Here is a 24,089-nt window from a genome sequence, read left to right as displayed (position 1 = left end):
ACCCACTCTGTAAATTATACACGCAGCCAATGGAGTTAGGCGAGGATGGGAGTTATGTGCTCTCTTTTATGAGTTCTGGTTAAAAGTCGTGCAGCAACATTTTGGACCAGCTGCAGACGAGAGAGAAGACACTGACTAACTCCAAAATACAGAGCATTACAGTAATCCAAACGAGATGAAATAAAAGCATGGATTACTGTTTCAAATCACCTACTTGCTCACTACTTGTCACTGAGTTGCATCTACATCGTGCAAATGTAAATGCAACTCATTTACATTTGCACGATGTCTGGTCATTTTGCCTGACAAAGCCATTTTCAATCAAAAAATATAAAGAACAAGACAACTTGTTTTCACATTTGAGAAACTGGAGTGAGAAATGATGGACTGATTATTGTAACTGCTAGTTATAGGTTTCTTCAGTTCTGCTAAATCATTAATAGCCATCTTCTTCAGCGTTTCTTAACATCCTTAATTGGTAGGTATGTAAGTGAAGTGGACAGCTGGTTGCCTGGTAACCTCCCATTGACAGTATGCTTTGAGGAAGCTGTTGCTTTAAGTCATGAAACTGGCACAGGCCTAACAAAACCACAACCTCTTCCTCTTTTTGTTATTGGGATGAATTTCTTGTCTCTGGTCAGAGCCAGCTAGCTATCCGTTTTAACGCATTGTGCTAAGAAACATTAATTGACTACCGTCTTAGTTAATGGAATAATATATGAGAGATTGTTGCTAAAGCAGACCCACAAGTCAATCTTGACAGATGCTGTTCAGTCTAGCTTGTGCTTGCCTTCTGTGATTGACACTCTGTTGGGTCTCATTGCTCCCAGTTTTATTTGAATGATGCCAGATAGTTGACCTTAAGCACAATGCAGTGCCCATTCCATCATTTCCTGTACACTGATACCTTATGCTGGTAACTGCATGTGTAGAGTACCAGCTTGTCGATCAGATCTTTGTTTCAGTGATGCGTACTAAGCCTTGTTTCTTTTTTTTCTGGAGCATTCAGGGATCTGTTAAGACCATTCAACCGTCTTGCCAAGAGTGGCAGTCCAAGCTAATTCACCTCAAGGTCAGATTGTGCAACGCTCAATGAAACTGCGAAAAACCCTAAAAGCTACATCCCAGACTCTACAGGCCTCAATTACCATGTTAAAGTTCTTCTCTCTAAAACAAAGTCTGCAGCATGGCTCAGGCTTTCACAGCTGCATCTAAACAAACCACAAGACCTCTGGAACAATATGCTTTGCAGAGACGAGACTAGGGCTGGGACAACGCGTCGACGTAATCGATTACGTGGACGCAAAAAATACGTCGACGTAAAAAAATCTGCGTCGATGCGTCGTCACTTTCAAAAAAAGACATGGCGGCAGCGAGTAGCGGAATCATGAATGAGGCAGTTGCAGTCAACTTAAATCACTCCACCCGAACACGCAGTTCTACAGTATGGGATATTTTAACAGAAAAGGAAGTGATTCAGTCGTTTGCCGGCTTTGTGAGGTGGAAATGGCCTATCATAAAAGCACAACGGCTATGCACCAGCACCTCAAACGACTGCATCCAGGAGCAGCTTCTGCAAAGGACAAACCACTGTAAGTTTTCAACTTTTTTACTAACGCTAGTTTTTACCCGTTAATTCATCCAGACCCCCCCCACGTAGACGTACACTCACTCATAGACACAGAGATAAACACCCAACCTCCGTAAATGCAAAACTCATTTAAGCTGCTTAGCAGTAACATATAGCAGCTGCTGTTTAGTTGTTGTTGTTGTTTTGTTTGTGGCCCATGCTGGCAAAATGAGTCGGAATGCACGCAGGCTGATTATCAGAATCGGCGAAAGACAAAAAATGTGAGACAGCGAATTGGCCGCAGGAGAAATGTTAACAAGGATAATGCACCACCTGCTAAACGTAGCCGTCGTGGACACTATTACAACATTGTTAAAGTGCTTGCAAAAGCAAAATGACAATGAACTCTTGATTTGTCAAATTTAATGTGTTTAATCCTATTTGAATGCTGTTTTAATACATAATGCTTCTCCAGCTTGATCTTATAGGTCAAAGTTATGCCATCTAATGACTAGAAAGCAGTGCACCAGTAAAGGTGCCATCAGCTATGGCTATTTAAACGTTATCTTTTCCAGCCATCATGATTACTGCATATCATATGTTCAACATTGGGGATTATTATTAACCTCTTACTGTTATGCTATGAAAGCACATGGCATAACAGTATGTGTGTGTGTATATCTATCTATCTCAACCAGATCCTTATCAAATTATTTTGATATTATGCTTTCCATATAATTATTTTGTAATTATTCGAATTCATCTGTGTGCTGTGTGTGATTTATGATTTCAGGAATAAACAGAAAAGTCTGGAGGACTACTTTCAGAGAAGAAGTACGCCATGCACCCCGCAGGAGGTGGCTGTACTTACTGAGAGCGACTTATCTATGATTTTAAAAGACAAGAGACCACTTGCTGTGGGTGAGGGATTCAAAGAAATGCTGACCACTTTCCAACCAGGTTACACTCTGCCGTCTAAGCGTCATTTTACAAGCATGATGGAGAGAAAGTATGAAACTTCAGTGGAGAAACTAAGGAAAGAACTAAAAAAGGCCACATCCAAAATCTCCCTTACCACTGATGCTTGGACAAGTCTGGTCACAGAGTCCTACTTAGGGGTAACTTGTCATTTCATTATTTGTTCAAAGACGCCATTGCTGCTGTTTGTATATTATTAATTTTTTGCTATGATTTCCTTTGTTATATTTGTTTTGCAAAACATTAAATTTTTTGTTAAAAACAGAAGATTGTAGTACAATGTTATTGTGGATTTTGTTTTGTGAATGAAGAGCACTTTTTGGCAGAAAGCAAAGTGAATGTTACATTTTGTTTGTTTAAAGACACCATTGTTGCTATTTATTTGAAATGTTTTGTTAACTTTTCCTTAATTTTATATATGTTTGCACATTTCAATTCTTGTTAAATGCTATCTCTATTGTATTGATTGCAATTTTTTTTATTAAAAGGTCTTCAAATGAATAAATTTGTGTTTTTCATTTATATACATAAATTAGTAAATGTGAAATTGCTATACAAGTCAAATAATGGGGGGAAAAAATCGTTAATCGAATCGAAATCGAATCGGATTGAAAAACGAATCGTTAGATTAATCGATGCATCGAAGAATTAATCGCTAGATTCATCGATTAGGAAAATAATCGTTTTGCCCAGCCCTAGACGAGACCAAAGATTACTAAAGAGATGTTTGGCTATAATGCACAGCACCACATTTGGAAAAAAGCAAACACAGTATATCACAACAAAAACCTCATACCAACATGCATTTGGAGGAGGGGTGATGATTTGGGTTTATTTTCCAACCACATGACATGGGTACCTTGCCGTTATTAGCTCAACCATTAACCTGTACACCAAAGTACTCTTGAATAAAATGTAAGGCCAATCTGTCCCACGGCTTGAGTGAAACTGGGTCATGCAACAGCAAAATAAGCCCCAAAATGTACAACAATGGCTCAATCAAAGTCCAGACCTCAAACTGATTGAAATGCTGTGGCGTGACCTTGAGAGCTATGCACGAATGTCCACAAATGTTAATGAACCAAGGCAATGCTGTAAAGACGAATGAGCCAAAATCCCTCCACAACAATGTGACAGTGATGAAGCAATACAGAAGGTGATTAGTTCAAGTTATTGCTGCAGAAGTAGCTCTACAGGCTACTGAATAATGAAGTGTATTTAGTTTTTCACAGTCCTGTGACAGCTTTCTTTTCCACATAACCGTAGGACATTAGCTTCTATCATATTCAGCTTCCCACATTTTGGAGTTTTGGAAAAACTGAAAAAATTTTCACAGAAATGATTTTGAGTTTTAAAGCCTCACAAAACTTATCAGGCTTAAGCTGAAACAGTGTGCGAAGCCACTAAGCAGGAAACGAGTTCATGTCTCAGCAACTCTTTCAGGTAATTATATATCTAGAAAAAAAAGTGATTTATTGACTTCCTGTAGCTCTCTCAGATTATCTCGTAACTCTGAGAACTGCAATAAGAATTTTTTTTTTCTTATTGCAGTTCTCAGAGTGGGGCACGGTGGTTAGCACTGTTGCCGCACAGCAAGAAGGTCCTGTGTTCAATTCCACCATCAGGCCGGGGTCTTTCTGTGTGGAGTTTGCATGTTCTCCCCGTGTTTGCGTGGGTTCCCTCCGGGTACTCCGGCTTCCTCCCACCGTCCAAAGACATGCAGCTTGTGGGGATAGGTTAATAGATCCTCATATTGGAACTTAAGTAGTTCGCTTTTGAGCCATACAATTCAGAAATCACACGACTGTTAAAACATTTTATACACAAGGCTAATATTGACAATTCCTATGGCATAAACTGGGAATTTTTTTAATTTGAAACGAGTAAAATGTAAAGACAGTATGGGGCAAAAATAGCTAAGTCAAGGGCAGCAGCAGAATATAATCTTCCGCGATATATCAACTCCCACCAGACGAGGTCTCGGAGGAGGATAGATTACATCTTAGGTCCTTTCAATCTGAACTGGATGAGCTCTACTGCCAGAAAGCTGAAGAAGCTTTTGTTCGTTCAAGATTTATGGATTTATGACAAACAGACACATCTCCAATAATATTAGACTCGTCTTGGATATTCTGGACTACTCGGCATTAATATCTGATGACTCATTTATCCTTCTCCTGGACTTCTCTAAAGCCTTTGACTCAATTGAGCATGAATTTATATTTCTTACACTTCAGAAATTTGGTTTTGGTGATATCTTCTGCAAAGCTATCAAAACTCTGTATTCCAATGCTAATAGTTCTGCAAAGATCCAAAAGACAGAATTTCACTAAATTTTCCCCCAATTATTAAAAAATCTCAAACCAATTTAAATCAATGGTTGCAGAGAGATTTAAGTTTAAGAGGAAGGGTATTGCTCTCAAAAGCAGAAGGTCTGTCTCGACTGACTTATGCAGCGATTTCTCTGCACGGCAAAACTTGTAAGGATATTGACCGAATGCTCTTCAACTTCCTCTGGAAAAACGGGACATTACATCAGAAAGAGTGTAGTGATGAATGACTATGAACACGGTGGTCTCAATGTTTTGGATTTTGCTACAAAAAAAAGATGTTTACTTTATAATAAACTTTTTATCTTAGCTAAATTTTATTTTCACAAATACAGTGTTGAAATCTCCCAATTCTTTGAATCTTTGGGCTGAAGGAGGGACAATACTCGGTGTATCAATGCTCAATCAACAATCATTTATTTCCATACAATTCAACAGTCAGAGCATTACAACGTCCGGACGGGAGAGATGCTACCAGAGGGTCAGGCACATGTCTCAAAATGGTGACGGGTTGCTCAGCTTTTTATAGTCTCTAGTGGCCCCCAGCTAGTCGTAAAAGCCAAAACATCACATTTTTTCTCTGTTACAGCGCCTAAGTTATGACCTCGGCAGTTGTTTCTCTGCTTTCTGTAAGGTGGGGGTGTGGAATGTGGTCTATCTATCTCCCCTGTCTTTAGACACAGAGTCTCCTGCTTACAACCTTCTCTTCATGATTCAACAATTAAGCATGTCAAGAAAACAGTGTAACACATTCCCAGCAGATCAAGGATACAGAGTGATGCACATTTATCTAATGAACTAATATGTGAATATGTTCTGTTAACTCAAAAGTATAATGAGAACTACACTACATATAGCTCACACACTCTATATTAAAGGGTATAATGTGATCTACAGCAGTATTCTAATTCAACTACTTTGATTACATATATAAGGTAACATATAATAACAGAATAATCTAATAATTCCCCCTTTTGATCTCTGAAAGAGATCACTTACAACATGCACTCCAGGGTCGCAAGGTCCAGGTTTTCTTGATCCTGAGGCCCTCTGTCCCCCTTTAACGGGTGGACCATATGTGGGATGACCTCTGTGTTCACGCAGTTCAGATGCAAGCAAAGTTAGATTTACAACCATAACAGCAGTTACAGATGACTCTCCCATCACTCCCCAATTCTCCCACAGCTTTATTTTGGTGCTCCAGTTTTCCACTCCCATTTTAATGCCACCTTATACCTTTCAAATGTACTTAGACTAGAACCTCTGTCTAAGGAGCTTTTAACCTTTATTTTTATTGCTGCAGCTACCAGTGTCTTCCAGTTGGGTGATTCTCAGCTTCTTTCTTCGACCTCCGGGGTTAGACCACCCTTTAGTCATTGCACAGTTCTGGGGATTATTCTGCCCCGATTTCAAACAAGGATCTGTGTGTTTTGGGGTCACCGGCGTGTCCCCCTTTTTGCCAAGAGCCTCTTGAACCTCGTTGGTCTGGTGTTCCTGGTTTTCGCCAACCCCTTCATGGTTATTGCTGTGTTTGTGGGATCCATCTTCTCCAGGAGCCCAAACGTCATGACACTTGACCCCAGTTGCTGTCTCGGCAGTCCCTACATCTGTCCCTGCTGTGAAGGGTCCTCACATCTCCGGGTCCCCGTCTGGTGTCTGTTCCTTTCTCTGCAAGAGACAGAAAACCAAAACACCTCTCTCCCTAGCCTTGATAATCTAATATTGTTATCCATTGTTCTTCTAATGATTCAAATTTGGTTTAAAATATTATGTTCAGGACCTATTCTAATCATAATCTATGTGTGTGTAAAAGAAATCAAAAATTAGTGAACCCTTTCTAAGTCTAACACATTATAAGCTTAAGTTTTACCATAGCTAAATTATTAAACACAGAAATAACGTCATAAGATGTTCATAAAACCATTGTTTGATGTTCGGACTCAACTTCCCCCTTTTTGACACACTCCCATGTGTCAATTCATTGGAGCTAGACAATTAAAAGAGAAGGTTGGTGACATCATATCTCAGAAAGTATCAGAAATTCTTCTCTCGAGTACCGTTGCTCCAGCCTTGTCATCCCTGAGGATCTTCGATCCCGAAAATGTCCCTTCTCCTCATGTAATAAAGTCTGTCATCCTTCCATGCCCTGGTAACTGGTCCATCCAGAGCTGTAACATTTTGAAATGTACATACAACAAGCCAAACCACACCTTGGTCACACCAACCCTTTTCTGCCCCGAAGATGTCCAACACCATCTTAGTCTGGACCAGGGTTGTAATAGTTTTGCAATTTTCATCAGTTTTAATCAGTTTTTACCAATTGTTTGCTAGTTTAGTGTAGTTTTTATTTTCTGAAAATCCTTAGTTTCAATTTAGTTTTATTTGTGTTTTGCAAAAATTAAGTGTAACAAAATCCCAGTTCCATCATATCAGTCATGCTCTTCTGGTTATCCTTGGGTGTTGAGACTAATAACTATTAACTCTTGCCGCACCGAGTGGTCCTAATTTTGGTTGAAGTGAATTGATAACCTTTTGAAGGCGATTGTTTCACACCTTTATTTAGATGTCCCAGTCCTGTTGTCTCGGGATACATCACGCTGCCTTATCTGGGGTTAGCTGTTTTCTGGGGATGCGGGTTGAGTGGGTGAGCTCTTCAAGGAGGGGGGAGTGTGCTCCCCCTGATGAGGTCTTCTAGGTAAGCTAGGTTAGCCTTCTTGTGTGAGCTTTTCAAGTGCACTTTAAGGTTAGTGGGACTTTTAGTTTTATAAATGTCCCTCATGACCCCCTGATGACCCAGTATTTCATTTTTGCACACTGTAGTACACATTTTAGTTTTTGCTTGTAGCTCGCATACTCTACTTGCCACTCCTCTAATTCCTGATGTTTCTTAGAGAGGGCAACAGTACCTTTAAAATTATATCACATGTGTGGGGGTGTGGCCTTGCCAATTGTTTTGCCCACCTTTTCAAAATGGCTGGCGTGCCCACAAGCACATTTCATGGAAAAAGAAAGGTAAGCTTGATATTTACATTTAAAATGTTTTGTTAAACTCAAATTTTTATTTTATTCTTTTTGCAAGTACCCCTCCTCGGTGGCGAGAAACTGTTGGTGTGGTCAAGTGGGTGCTCTAGAAACAAACGCTCAGGACAGAACAGTTATCAGTCATGTACTTCCTACAAATTTTGCATATGTTTTATTTCATATTGATCCTCTGAGTGTAATGGTACATTTTAATTTGAATTTATCCAAACTAAACACAATATTTTCTTTATTTACTTTGCTCTTGTTCTTTTGCAGTACCACATCCTATCAAATGTCCCTGTCGATTATATTCTACATTTAATAACTTACTATTTCAAGTGAGAACCTAAATCACGTGGACCAATGTTTATTATTGCATATCTCTATTCTGAATGTGGCCAGTCATTCATAGGTATTGTTCAATTTTGGCGATTTTCCTCTATAAAATTTAATTGACTTTTTACAGTGGCCTGCTATGGTTAATAATAACATATTCCAGTCATGAGTGGTATAAAAAGTCTTCTCCACTGTAGCATTTGGCATTCCCAATAATATAACATGATACCTTAATCAAAACACAGCTAATATAGCACAGTTTTCTTAATGCAAACATCAGTAACTCAAAATCAGCAACCACAGTGTTAAGTCTGCAGTTCATACTTATGTGAAGCTAGAGTCTCCTCCTCCAGTCTCTCTTATCCTCCTGCTCCTGAAAAAACAAAACAAAACAAAGCGAAGCATCCACCCTTCTCTTGTCCGCTGGGTGAATTGTTTATGAATTGTTTATTGGCATTTACTAATCCTAAAGTGGGTGCAGTCATTGTCTCAGTATCAAGTCAGTCAAAACTTTTAGTCGTCAGTCCATCACAGTCCATTCACATGCATACCTCCATACACATTCATACCAGATGTTGCTGATAATGGAGTCTCCCGCGCAACCTATTCGAGCCTCCATCACCAGCAAGATGACGTCATCATTTTAAAGGAAAACAATTCCTTGTTGTTTTTTGGGCCGGATTGACTCGGTGCAATCCTTTTAGATCAGTGTTCCCTATAAGTGAATTTCTCCCAAGCCAATTACAATCATGGAGAAGCACACTTTGCAACTGTTTACAGTAATAATATTTTATAGCGCTTTAAATTTCAATCTTTCAGGCCTTGTTTAAAGAGCTGATTGTTAAATCATGAACTCACAAAATATCAACATATCACCACCGGTGGATCACACCTCTCAGATTTTCTTATCTCAGTGCACTGTAACAAAACGAAAACAGACATAACCAACAAAACACTAACAACAATAACACAAACTAGGGCCCGTTGCAGACATGTCCAAGCATAAAACTATCCTCTCTCGCTTACGAGAAAGAACACAAGCCAAAGCTCACTGATAAAATCAAGCTAGCGCTAAACAAAACCAAACAATCAACCAGAAATTCACAGGAAAATTTTGCTTCCTGCTGGTTTAAAATATTGTGTGGGAATGAGAACCTCAGGTGCCGTAACACCTTTTGTTCCTCCTTGAATTAAAACTCAATCACAGAAAATGCCGTACTCCGACCTAAAACTTACACTATTAATTCATCATTTTCACTCTGTGCCACTGTTCCTCATCAGGGCTGTGTGAAGCACAGCAAAGAATTCAGTCAAGGCCTTGAGCCATAAACAGACATCACGCACAGACATTGTTTTCATAACCAAACCGTTTTAGAGCTTATTCCTAAAATCTACATAAATGCCTTCTAGGTGACATATAACACATTCTAAGTATTTAATGGTAATCAATGGCTCCTCATAAAAATTATGCATTGGGATGTTTGTGTGCAGCATTTTGCATATCAGCATAAGCAAAGCATTCTTCATTGCATCAGCGTGTGTGTGTGTATGTGGATCACTTCTCAGTGAATCAGCATTCCAATGTGTGTGTGTGTGTGTGTGTGTGTGTGTGTGTGTGTGTGTGTGTGTGTGTGTGTGTGTGTGTGTATGTGGATCACTTCTCAATGTGTGTGTGTGTGTGTGTGTGTGTGTATATGTGTGTGTGTGTCATTTCTCACTCACTCAACGAGTGCACGTGTTCATGTGTGTATTTCACTTCATTCTGAATCTGTGTGTGTGTGTGTGTGTGTGTGTGTGTGTGTGTGTGTGTGTGTCATTTCTCACTCACTCAACGAGTGCACGTGTTCATGTGTGTATTTCACTTCATTCTGAATCTGTGTGTGTGTGTGTGTGTGTGTGTGTGTGTGTGTGTGTGGGTGTTTGTGTTCATCACTTTCCTGTTCTGGTGTTCTGGGTAAACCACGGCCTGAAGCGTGCCCTGGGGTCCTGCCCCCCTCCTTTTCAGTTTGTTTGCGACCATTGCTGCTGCTGCTCAAAATTCAGTCCGTCCTGGTTCTGACCCCAATTGGGGCAGTCCTTTCTCCAGTGTCGATGTTCACCGCAGGTGAAACCTGCATCTTCTTCTGTGTTTTTGTCCATTCTGAGGTGCCTTCTGTCCTCAGTTACTCCTCTTGTCTCGGTCACGCCCTTTTTCGCCACCCGATCATCCGTGTTGGTCCATCACTGTCCTGCACAGTGTGAATGCAAAGTTATCAAGGTCAGCATTCTTTCGCTCTGCCTTACTTTTCATTCGGGCTTGGCGGGCGTCTCGTCACAGCTCTGTCAGCTGACGCAGTCTGGGAATTTTTCCCCCGTGTAGTGAAACGGGCCTTAGGTTTAGTGCTCTCCGTCTCGGCTGCATGAGATCACATTCCTGCAGGTCTGTTGACATTCTCAGGTCGTTGTTGTGGGTCCAGCTGTTGCAGCATTTGGTCAGTGTCACATATGGGGGAGAGCAGGAGTCCAGTCAGCCTCGGCTTTCAGGGCCGGCAAAGCAGCCTGTAATTAAATATGTATAGAAAAAACAAAAACAAACAAAAAACAAAAACAAACGAACAGGAAAATGTTGTTGTGTTGGCTGTGTTATTCAGAGGGGAGACACACCGGGACCAGGCCCTGTGTCAGCCTTCTCTCCCCCTTTTTTTGTTTTTTGTCTCCCGATATAATCAACTCCTAACCCACCAAGTTGACAGGACAACACCGGTATATGTTAAAATTCTTAAGATCATGTTTAAAAGCCCAAAAAAGGAACTTTCTTTCATTCAGTAATCACTTTTATTAATCAATCAACAGAAAACATGTCACAATTTGACTCTTTTTACCACTAAATTTGTTGCGTCTTGCCTGGTTGGTTAGACCAGTGTTCCTTTTTTTTTTTTTAAGTTAAATTGTTGTCCTGCAACCCAGAGGGTTTCTTTGTCAGTAATGTATAGACTTCATCATTTAAGTATGTTAATTTTTCTTTAACCTTGCTGGAAAATCTTCACGTGTTCATGAGTGTAAGCTGTTTCTTCATTGCGTGTATGTGCATTTGTATAAAAGCAGGTTAATTTTATCTTTTCTCAAACTAGGCGTTACCTTAAAAGGAGCCTTTCTCTCAGATTTCTCTGCTTGTGTGTGTTTTTGTTTCACCTTTTTGTTGTGATGCTCCGGACGCCTTCCCAACCTCCACAAGTCCGTTGGCCCCAATTTTATGTGTTAAAACTTCTCTTAATTTCTCCTCTAATTCTCTCCTCGCTGCTGTCTTTTTCACAGCTGCTGATTCGTGCTGGGTGTGGTTCCCATTACCTATAATTTTGCTTCGGCCGCTGTGCTTGTGGGGGCAGTTGGTCCAGGTCCGCAGCTTCCTGTATTAACACACTAAGAGATTTATTTAATTTCATTTTCATCACTGTTAAACAGATAAGCAGGCAACACGCCTACCTTGACAGCGTAAACTGTACGCCAGTCTCCCAACACATTCCTCTCTCTACTCCTCCATAATTCTCCACTGCACACCTCTTACTATCTCTCCTTTTTATTTTTATTACACCACAGAGTAATACACCCAATTATGCCCGTCTATCTCTATGTGGCTCCGAATTCCCTCTTTATTCTAATTTCACACTCGTCAGGGGACAGGCACACAACAATTTCAACCACTGAAACGAGGAATTCAACCTTTTTATATTTCTTTACTAATCTAGACTCAACGTTTGTTCGCAAAATGTGTCTTGTTCTAGTCCGGAAATAAATGTGAACCCGTGATTACACGGTCGTTCCAGTGTTATTTCCGTGGCTATGCGGGGGCCCTCACCTCCCCAAGTCACCACCTCAGCACCCGGACGCCGCCGGTCCTGGCCAAGCGTCCCTGGACAGGAGGGTCGCTACTCCATAGGCAAAATGTTCCACAGGTACACTAGGCATCAACCTTTGATCCTAAAATGTGTATTTGCTCTAATGTCCTCCTAATCAAACACATTAACCGTCACTGTCACTGTGTTCAGACTTCACACACACAAAAAGCACACTCAGAGCGCGCCTCACCCACGGCCAGAGCGCGCCTTACACACACAGCGCGTTACACCATCAGTGTGACACACAGAGAGCGCCTCTCATCAGCAGAAATTTGCACAGAAACCTCTGAGCTCAACTATTAGATCTTCTTAAAGCACACTGCACCATAGACCAAAATACCCCTTTCTCTGCGCTTATGACCGCCACAACGGGGCAAAGTCGCATCATAAAAGTGATGCTTGCATCCCCGAAGTTATACCTGACATCATAAACCAGGTGTTGCTCTATGTACTTAAAATTTTACTTTGTATTATGACCGCAGCCCTTAAAACTCGACTGACGCCACAAACCACCGTCAAACCTCTGTCCAATGTACTAAAACTAGCACCAACCACTACTGCACTTCACGGCCGCACCACCGGAACACGCCGTATCATAAACCAAACCTACGGACGTGTTTCGCTCTCGCGTTGCCAGCGTTCAACTGCACCGTGAAGCCAGCATCTGCTTTTCCTTAAATCAACTTCTATTTCATAGCCGGCAAAAGCCAGGACGTCACTGACACCATAAACAAAATAAACAAACCTCGACTTCAATGTACTGAACTAATGGCCGCGTCTTCAGAATAAATTCTAACGTATTATTGCTACAGAAGCCAGTATTAGACAAAATTAAATGTGGAAGGTAAAGTGGCTGCAACTAGTCCAACGTAGTATGTTATTAGTATCTCGGTAGAAGCAGTTTATTTAACACACTGGAATTCAGCCTCAACTTATGTTGTTAGTATCTTGCGCCAAAAACCAGACACCGACAAATTTACTGTGAAAATACATGTGACTCAGCGAACAGATTAATTTGGAAAGCCCAATATGCACATTTGGTATTTATAATACAACAGGCTGTGCTTACCTTTCTGTTTTAGGCCGGCCTTCTGTTCACTTTGCCCCACGATCTCACCAAAGGCCAAATCTACACCTCCTCAGCACACCAAAGATCCGGGTCACACGGCACCAAGTTGTTGAAATCTCCCAATTCTTTGAATCTTTGGGCTGAAGGAGGGACAATACTCGGTGTATCAATGCTCAATCAACAATCATTTATTTCCATACAATTCAACAGTCAGAGCATTACAACGTCCGGACAGGAGAGATGCTACCAGAGGGTCAGGCACATGTCTCAAAATGGTGACGGGTTGCTCAGCTTTTTATAGTCTCTAGTGGCCCCCAGCTAGTCGTAAAAGCCAAAACATCACATTTTTTCTCTGTTACAGCGCCTAAGTTATGACCTCGGCAGTTGTTTCTCTGCTTTCTGTAAGGTGGGGGTGTGGAATGTGGTCTATCTATCTCCCCTGTCTTTAGACACAGAGTCTCCTGCTTACAACCTTCTCTTCATGATTCAACAATTAAGCATGTCAAGAAAACAGTGTAACACATTCCCAGCAGATCAAGGATACAGAGTGATGCACATTTATCTAATGAACTAATATGTGAATATGTTCTGTTAACTCAAAAGTATAATGAGAACTACACTACATATAGCTCACACACTCTATTTTAAAGGGTATAATGTGATCTACAGCAGTATTCTAATTCAACTACTTTGATTACATATATAAGGTAACATATAATAACAGAATAATCTAATAACAGTAACCAAAAACCTAATTTTAAATATTACTATAATGATGTTTTATGTTACATAAAATTGGTTTGTGGATTACTTAACAAAATGCTATGAAAACTATTACCATTTGTAGTAATTACAAAATATTTGAATGAATTCTTTGTATTACACCCCCTGGCATATGTTAATTTTGCTCTGGTTGTATACACGTTCTGTATACTGTTTCTCAATAAAGTTTAATAATAATTTTTTTAAAAAGGATCAAAGAGCGCTGTGGATCATTCTGCGCATGCTCAGATCATACATAATGAAATTCATTTTTAAATACTTTGCTATTTAACAAAGGTGACTTCCCTCTAACAAAGGTGAATTTTGCAACACCTGGTGGCGATTCACCGTTATCAACCCTCAAGCTCATGAATTGGCTCTCTCGCTTTTACGTTTATGATCGATTGCTACTGTTGTCTATCGCATATGTATTATTTGGAACCCAGCATACCTGTAAAAACAGAGAAACAGGAGGTATCAGGAACTACCTGGTGCGCCAGCTCTGCACTACTCTTCTAGCGAGACACCGCGAATGGGGATGCACAGTACAGTAGTGCAATTCATCCTGATTGGTGATTGGTCAAAAGTCTAGAGTGAAAGGAGAGGCTTGTGATTGGTGGAAAATGTGCAATGAAGAAGCGTTCTTTCATTCATTCAGTCTGTTGTCTGTTTTTTCTTCATCAGGTGATGTTTCCATCTCCTTTATCCCACCTGACACCTGTACTGCTGTCTGTGGTCTTCACCATGTTCACAATGTGTTATTTATGTATTTTGACTGGTTTACAATGACAGGACAGTAAGCATTATCAGTGCACATACAATTAAAGCATCTAGTTGTTATGCCAATAGTGATGATGATTATCCTTTGGCTCTTTTGAACCAAAACAGTTTGGAAAGTCCCCTGAAATCAACAGCAATTGAAAACAAATAGCTCTCTTTTCTTCTGTGTTATTATGATGTGCAATGACTATCCATAAGAGGAGTCTTTTATGTTGCCCCCATGAGACCATGTAATTGTTTTACTTTTATACTGGTAAAATGTGAAGAATTATTCATGCCATTGTACTGTCATTTACAGACAGGCAAGAAATTAAAGGCATACCCTGAACTCTTGACCCCCAGATGGGGAGACATTGCACTTTGCTGCCATGTTAGGGTGCACTTTTGCTATGACAGATTATGTTTGTCCTGTGACAAAGTATTTGAAGAAGTGTCAGTGAATAGTTGATTATGAAAATGGTGTGATCATATACCATGGCTTTCACAGTCACCAGATCTCAACCAAGAGCATCATGGGAAATTTGACTGACATAACAGATAGATAATAGCTCTGTTAGTGTTTCAGAATCAATTCCAGTAAACACTGAAGCTCTTGCAGAGACATGTGTTGTACAAATACTTTATGAACTTGACTTTGCCACCTGCTTGTACACATTGCTTCTTTGGTTCAGGTCTGTTATGTTTCTTCATATTTGTGTCTTTTAAACCTGTTGGCAGAGTATGCTATTTGTGTGTAACTTAATAAAAAAATATACAACATGTTTGTCTTTCTATAGATTTTATTTATTTATGCTTGTATGTTTTGTCAGTGCCTTTTGGACTATAGTGATGCTGATTCAAAGAAGGTCAGTAAGTCCAAGTCATTCATTCATTAAGTTATTCCACAACTCACTGTTACTGTAATACAAAACACTTTATTAAAATAAATGAAATGGTGAAACACAAGGACAACACTGCAAGCAATCAGTAAAACACAAAGACAGCACTACAATCAATCAGTGAACTTGATTCTGACTGTAATGTTTTTTAAAAGATCAATTGTAAAGATCAAATGGCACCACCAGCTTTCCCAGGCACTGTTGACTTAAAGGCGCGTGGATACCCTCGGCTTGAAGAAGCTTCTCTGCGTGAGTCAAGGCAGTGACTTGGCTGAGCAGCTCCTGTGGAGGTTTGGGGAAGACCGTACTTCTCACCCGAGAGTAACGTGCCTCTTTGGTTGCCATAAGTAGCGCCTGCTGACGATGTGCAGGGGCATCTGGATTAACTACCCGAATCGTCGGTGTCGCCATACCAAGACTATAAAATGGAGTTAAAAAAGGTTAAATTATGTATTCAGCGTGGCGTCGTGTACTTCCAGCTAAATCCAGGAGCGTCTTAGAGTCGATAACTTACTGTAAACATAAAAGAAATGCTAGTTTCCATAAAGAATAGCGGACTTGCCGGCTTCTTCGCTGTACCGCCGTATGTTGTTGTTTTGGTGACGCAACTTCCGCCGAGCAGACGATTGGTCGTCTACAGTGGGATTCGGCGCTCCCATTGGCCCGAGTCTACAGTGTCTACGCTCACCGTAGACTCCGGGCCAATGAAAACGACGTAACCGTCTACAGTCAGCGTAGACTTTGCACTACCGTAGACTCGACCGCCCTCTGCTGGCGGAACTTATATTGCAGCAAAATAAACACTAACAGTAGTTTTCCCCAAAAGGAAGCATGAAGCATAAAAATAAAATGGGGGGGGGGGGGGGGGGGCTGCAATTTTCATGTATTCATCTATATCATGGTGCCACACATGCCCAAAACTTAATTTAGCATATTAAATAAATGTGAATGACCAGAAACAGTTGTTTCGTAAAGAAAACTGCCCAAAATCAAAATATGTAACTCCAAAATAAAGTTTATTTCAAGCCACTGAGGTTACAGTGATCCTGAAATATATGTACATGTGCTTTACAGTACACAAGGCAGGTCAGTTCTTTACTAATGAGGCCACATATTACTGAATAAAGTGAATAATCGATGGATCTACGTCCATAAGCACATTTCTCCATTTGTTTACGTTTTTAAACCAGGTCAAAACATTTTTTTTTATTTTATTCTACACAACGAAACCAGAATCTGCACGCTTTTTGTTTAGAAAGAAGAACCGTTTAATCTGAGCAAATCCCTCCCGCCTTCCATTATCCCAGGACCTGAAGACAAAACTTAATTTAGCCCATTAAATAAATGTGAATGACTAGAAATTTTCTGATCTTTCGGTTTACAAAGTTACAAAACTCAGTTCACAACTACGCAGTCCGATCTACAAAAATTGCTGCACCCGTTTCCAATTCTCCTGCAAAATGTAAAGAAACGAGGGCACAAGACTTTTGCACACTGCCGTCTATATTAAAGTAAAGCTGGATTCATTCTCATTTAAACACAGTGAAGGTGTTGCTGGTCCATCAGGTAATAAATCACAGAGCTTACAGTCATCACATGGTTTCAGACTCCAACACCTCCAAATCAAGGGTTCATACGCTTTTTTCTGGCTCTAATTCAAGCACTTTTTAAGCACTTTCAAGGTCCATGTTCAAGCTTTCCCAGCACATGGCCAAAAGAACCCACAGAAAGCATGTTTCACTTTGCATCACCTCACTAAGACCATGTGAAAATGAAAACGAATCATCTTAGGTTGGCTTAAAAAGCCTTTCTTCCCCACAAAACAGGAAAACTGCACCGAAGATCACATATTTCAAGCACCCGTGTGAACCCTGTTTACAGATAAATACGGATTCAATGAAACTGCACATTAATCCCATAAACATGAAGCTCTGTCCTCCTACGTGACTGAAGGTTGATCAGTGACTAAATCAGTGGATACTAACAGTGAGTCCAGAACACACTTCCTAGTTGCCCTGCACAGTGCCTCAGGACTCCAAGGCGCAATTTGCTATTGCAATAAACTATTATTTATTTATCCACACTTAACAACTCTTGCACTTAATCTATAATAAAATGATGACTATAAATATAATGAAATTTATTTGAAATAAAAATTTAATACAATCAGTTTCTTAATGTATGTTCTTTAAAACACAGTGTGTGTTTATTAAATATCATAATTGTAATAATCCATAATTATGTGGATATGCATATTACATATATACACACAGAAGCAGGCAGGATAAGACTAGCGTCATATCTGAGACAGTAACCAGGTTCGGACTGTTTCTGAAACCTCCATCATTTTCATTGTGCAACAACACAGCAGCAGAGGACAATTTGATTTTGTTATGGGAATAAATCACTACTGGAAATCACAGGACTCAGATCAACACACGATCTGCTCAACGATCTGTGTTACAGTATTTTTATCTTTTATGAATATATGCCTTCAGCGAAATAAATATGAGTGTATTATGTTTAAATTTCCCTTATGCTTGTAGCAGTCAGAGGAACGTGCAAAACTTAATTATCATGAGAGCACACTCCCTGACTCCCAGCACATATAAAGCAGTTGTTTTTCTGTCAGTTTCTTTAAGCATATTCTAGTTATCAGCACATAGCAACAGAAGGTTTGCCATTTTTCAATTTAATTTATATATTTTATCTTATTCTTTCCCAGTGTGTTGTACAGTTATTTCATTTTTAACCTTAATTTATATTTTATTCCTTCCTAGTTAAATTTACCCTTTTAATTTTTCATATTTATTTCCTATCTTATTCATAGCCTTTTCCTTTTTTGTTTTCTTTAGGTCACGAGCAGTTATCCAAGCATTTCACTACATATCGTACTGTGTATGACTGTGTATGTGACAAATAAAATTTGAATTTGAATTTATAGATAGCGTACAAAGCATTAACCACAATAAGTTGTGAAAACCAGCTGTTATTGTTAGATTAAGTTCCTGGAACTGCATGTTCTCCACCCACGAGTGAAGGGCGTGCAGTTAAGTTCCTGCTTTATCTGTGTGTTTCACCATGTACCATGAAGGTATAAATAAAGGCGTAAGACCAATGCTGAACACGAGAGGTTTTTGGACAAAGTTTGTGTTCTTCATTCTTTAAGCACCGGTTTGAGTACCGTTTAAGCACCGGCACCGTTTCAAAAGTACCGGTTTGGCACCGGTATCGGATAAAACCTAAACGATACCCATCCCTACTCAGGGATGTTAACGTCTCCCCAGGAGACCATCACAGTGTGCTTCACAGGCTTGCGTGTGGTGTAGGTGCAGGTGCTGTTGCCATTATCCTTAACCTGGACATCCACAGAATTACCTTCAACATCCTGTGCAGAAGAAAAGGGATTAGTTCTATCAGATTTAAGTAGGCGCACTGTCGATTATTGAGAAAAAGGATTTTAAGTGTGACCCATAATCCGAAAAATACGGTACATGCAATATATTTAACATATTTGTGATCATATACAAAGCCAGATATTCATGGGCTATAATTTTCAGAGGAGCTTTTCCTCCTTGCTTGGCATCAACTGTGAACTCAGTGGGTTTTCCAACAGCCAGACCACTGCTCTGAAGGCCTGGACCGTACGCCTTAACCTAGAGAAAACTATTTTAAACAAACAATTAAAAAAGGAACAAGTAAAAGATCTACTATAGCCAAAAGATCATTTACAGACTATAGCCCTGTGAACAAGTATTTGCCTCCTTTCTGATTTCCTATCTTATTCCATATTTGTCACACTTACACCTTTCACATCAATACATTTATAACATTAGACAACAATGTCTAATATTCAACGGCAGTTTTCAAGGGCAAAACGCTATCCAAACATACTTGGTCCTATATGAAAAAGTAATCGCACAGAAACCCGATACCTTATGTGTCACCTCTGACACCAAGAACTGCAGCAAGCGTTTGGTGCTAGAGGTCACATTTGGACTCTGGACCTCTGTGGAGTGTGCACATGATCTCATTACTGTCTAAAAATCCAAGGAGTGCTGAATCATTGAAAAATACACAGTAACAGGTGTGTAGCATCGCTAACTAGGTAGCAACAAGCCTCTAACACAGTGTGTGTATGCTAGCGGCTAATCTAGCAAACAAATGAACAGAGTGCTTTTAGGTGTTGCACAAGGATAAGATGATAAACTGTGTGTCTTTTTTATAATGACCTGCTTCAATTTACCTTAATCCAAGGAGTGCTCAGTGTGGGTAAATCTGCCATGAGCAGATAAAGTGGATGAGTGGGACTAGGTAGGTGTGCCGAAAACAGGCAACAAAGCTGACGCTGAAGAGTGTGCTGAGAACATAGTGGCGCCGCCAGCAGGTTTCCGGCTAGCAGGAAGACTTTGCAGTAACACCTCCAACATTGGCAGTCCCATTTTGTGAAAGCCAATAAAAAAATAGCTAGGTTTCCATGTGTCATTTGTGTGGAACAATACTGCACAACAAGCTAAATAGATTTAAAAAAACGAAAAAAAAATTGTTGAACAACAGAAGATAAATGTCCTTTTTTTTCTATTTTCTTCTGGCCTGCTGTGTGGTGCGCAGCCTTAAGAGGCCAGCATTCAGACCCCAGAGTTTAACGGCCAAGTTCGAGTCTCTGACGGTCCGTCTGCTATAGCGGGGTAGGCCGAGCGAAAGACGAAGCTCCGGGCTCCTCCTTTTTCCCGCTTTTTTTTTTCATTCATATTTATTTACATTTATTTAGATATCAAGCTGCAAGTAAAAGCTCAGGGAAACACTTTTAAGCCGCCCTTTAAGGTACCCTATATATGTCCTTTCACATCTTATCACTTCACACAGTGCTATGGACCAGTCTACACCTGCTACTTTCTGCACAAGCTTTTATCACACAAGACCTGCTGTTTACAGGTAAGAAATACAGTGTCAGTAATGTTAAAGTGGCTGTGTGGAGTAGCACAACCACTGCTAATATAACACTTTTCACATGCATTTCTACATATTACAGTGTCTTTTACCGTCTTTATGGTGCTAGCTTAAAGTCATGCTGTAAATGTTAGCTTGTAGTGAAACATATTCCGACCATGTTTGGACAGAAATATTGGCTTCTATCATGACTAGTTAACAGAGACATTAACTGCCCACGCGTTACTGTAATCCGATTACTTTTTTCAAGTAACGTGACACACTGTTTACAGCAGTGTGTCATGTTGTTAAAAAAGTGAGTGATGTGAGCACAGTTCTGACATATCAGGAAGTGAACACAGTGACTGAAGCTGTGTTCCCATTCATCCTTTAATCATGACAAAACGTGAGGAATCACACTGAGGTGAGACCTTGACAACAGACAAATCAGGAGCCACAGAGTGTCAAGTGTCAGCCCACACCAATGATAAGAAAGAAATTCATTTACAGACACGTGAAAAAGCAGTTTAAGCTTCTAGATCTGGATGATTACAACACATCATTATTTATTTAAAGCAACCCAAAATGCACAAATGACTATAACCAAGTACATCCTGTGATTCAGCAGCTGATGGAACCAACTTTAGCAGCAAAAACTTGAGTTAATCATTTTTTATTAGTGTTTCACAGCCAGAGATGGGCAGTAACACGATTACTTTTTCAAGTAACGAGTAATGTAAGGGATTACTATTGCAAAAAGGTAATTAGATTACTGTTACTTTCCCATAAGCACGCTGCGTTACTGCGTTACTAAAACCGTAATTTTTTTGCCAGAGTGCCTCATGACAATAACAGCTGTGTGCAGATCAAGAATGGATAATCTATGGAGGAGTGCAGAGAGAGTATGACCGTGCAGCGTTTAAAGCGTGGAAGTACTGAACTTACTTTGAGTTTGATTCCGTAAAAAGTGACAAAAACTTTTAGAAACTTTCTTTTTACAGTGAAAAAAACCCTTAACTTCAGAGCAAGCACCGAGTACGCTACTACGGGATTGGAAATTCACAGAGAGACTCGCGGATTCCTCCACAAATTTCTTCTAGTCAGGATGTTGCATATAATTTAATTTTTGCTTGATGCATAAAGTAAAAAGATTCAAACTAATAAAACAAGTTTTAAAAACAGACTTTTCCATTTGATTACATTTTGTATGATGGATGATGCAGAAAAAGTAGAATTGGGCTGAAAGATCTATTGCGTTATTACCTATTCAGGTCATAAATCATGTTTTTAAAAAGTAACTAAGTAATTAATTACTTTTGAAAATAAGTAATCAGTAAAGTAAGGGGATTACTTTTGGGGGAAGTAAGTAACTTGACCAACACTGCTAGTTAAGTTACTACCATAGTTAATACAGTTACGGGTAACATGATAGTGCTAACCCATAACCCCGAACTCTGTAATGCTGTAAATGATGAGTGATTTAAGTTAACACTAAACATTCAACAGTGTCTCCTGAACATTTATAATCAGGTGTGAGTCTGGCTGCATTGACTTTTGAAGATGCAAATTTAGCATGATGGCTGATGGTGCTGTGTAAGCTTCTACTTACCTTCTACACTGTGTTTAACACACATTTCAGAATAGCAAAGAGGAGCACTGTTGCTTCATCCTTAATACTTTAGAGGAGAACTGGACTGCAGATCAAAAGGTCCTTAATAGCTTTTTGTCCTCCCCGACCCTCAAAGCCAAACCAGCCATGAGAGCTGATGGGACAGGATTTGTAAAAGTGACATTATCAGAAAGAAAGGGGAGCAAGAATACTTGATATTTGCATTCTTTAGAGAAAAGTATTTGAAAAGGCTGTCTGCTGTTTTGGATTGATGTCATTCTCCGGAGGCTCAAAGAAGTAGGGCAGTGTCACGGTCCTTTTGGCAGCAGAAAGCTGCTGAGTGCTGGAAAGAAGCACGGCCACACCAGCTGAAATGTCTCACTGACACAGAAGCTGTTGGCCATCCTCTGTGTTGCCACTGTCTTCACCCTGCTGTTATTAAGTGTCAATAACATACATTTCTATGGAGCTAAGCTTGATGAGCGATGCCTTGTTGGCTGACATTTATGTCTTTGAGCGTGTGAGAAGTTTAATAATTATAAAACCACATGAGTTTGACAAATGTCCTTTTAACCGTCAGCTCATAGTGAAGCACACTGAGCCACCCGGAGCTATAATATCAAAATAGAAGCTGCTACCTTTGTCAAGAGTGGCTGGATCTGAGTGCATACTACTTTCAGTTATTCAAATTTTGCTGAATTTGTTCAAAGTCCTGTCTATGTGCAGAGAGTGTCTTCCAGAGGAATGGTTCTGTGGGGATTGTGATGTTCTACATCACGAACATCAGCCACTCCACAGCAGAGAAAGTGTTATTGATGTTTTTAAAGCCATTGCTCCAACCACATGTATTATTAGAGTGGACGGTCAAAATTGCACCAATATACAAGATATTTCCTCATGAGATTCACTCAATTTTGGTTTTCATATGTGTCTACAGCCAGTTAGAAAGAATCTATTTAAGTGGTTTTCTCTTTCTTGGTAGCTCGCATTCTGCCAACAGTAAAGCTTTGAAACTGCTCCTGTGGGTTGCGTAAACTTCACAGTATCAGCAGGAAAAATCGTGATTTTAATCGACATTAATAGTAAACAGCAACCTGCTATTTAGGTTTCTGTGATGGATTTGAACATAGTGTGATGGAGCATGTTTTCTGCCCTTGCTGTACAATCAGAACATGGTATTGCTTTAACAGAAGTCATCTGTGAAGGCAGTGGTGTATTATTCATGTTGTTTCTTTTTCTTTTTGGTCCAAGGACGTTATGATGTGCACCAGGCGATACACAGATGTCAAACATGGCAGCAGCAGTGCAGCCCTGATTTAAAGGACCTGGTTAGGAGTGGATATTGGCCAGCATCTGTCAACATGTCTACTCTTTACACTTTAGACCTCTTGAGCTCCTTCCTGGAACTAAAAGTATTTTCTCCATGATTCTCCAGGGAAGCTTTTGCAAAACTGTTGGAGCGTGGTACTACAGTGGCTTGCAAAAGTATTCGGCCCCCTTGAACTTTTCCACATTTTGTCACATTACAGCCACAAACATTGTGTGGATCTGCACACACATGCAGCATTTGCTTGCATTCCATGTATGAGCTAGCCTCAGTCAAAACAGTGACGACACATACATGACTGCCTGCTGTTTTGCGTTACTGTGTATCTACTGTGATTCATGCATGCTGTACTGTGACTGAGATAATAGTGTATATGAGACACACTTGACAACAACATTGATCAGGATGTGAAAAAGCTACCAGATACAAGTTGTCAGCAGGTTATGGCTGACTAACTTGACGAATGAGTGTGTGGGCCGTCTGCTGAGGACCAAGAGCTCAGGACAGTCAGACGGGGGCGTCGCAGCAGGAGTCACCGTGCTCAACAATCCTCTGCTGTCCTGAGATGTCACACTCCTGCCTGCACATACAAACCACACTGAAGTCAGAGTTCCACCTGCACCTC

At 40.1% G+C, this 24,089-nt stretch overlaps 2 long non-coding RNA genes across 2 annotated transcripts; both read right to left on the bottom strand.

Annotated features, from left to right (window-relative positions):
- Nucleotides 1-5,272: 5,272 nt before the first annotated feature.
- LOC143418927 (uncharacterized) lies at nucleotides 5,273-9,915 on the bottom strand. Its single transcript, XR_013098877.1, has 2 exons — nucleotides 8,560-9,915; nucleotides 5,273-6,865 (listed from the first exon to the last, which is right to left on the bottom strand). It is a non-coding gene; the product is annotated as an uncharacterized LOC143418927 (long non-coding RNA).
- Nucleotides 9,916-15,615: 5,700 nt separating this feature from the next.
- On the bottom strand, nucleotides 15,616-16,401 carry LOC143419152 (uncharacterized). The gene is made up of 2 exons (XR_013099128.1): nucleotides 16,114-16,401; nucleotides 15,616-16,017 (listed from the first exon to the last, which is right to left on the bottom strand). It is a non-coding gene; the product is annotated as an uncharacterized LOC143419152 (long non-coding RNA).
- Nucleotides 16,402-24,089: the final 7,688 nt, after the last annotated feature.

This window comes from Maylandia zebra, linkage group LG6 (genome assembly GCF_041146795.1).
Source record: "Maylandia zebra isolate NMK-2024a linkage group LG6, Mzebra_GT3a, whole genome shotgun sequence".
Classification (NCBI taxonomy): Eukaryota; Metazoa; Chordata; class Actinopteri; order Cichliformes; family Cichlidae; genus Maylandia; species Maylandia zebra.
This window is presented reverse-complemented; position numbering and strand designations above follow the sequence as displayed.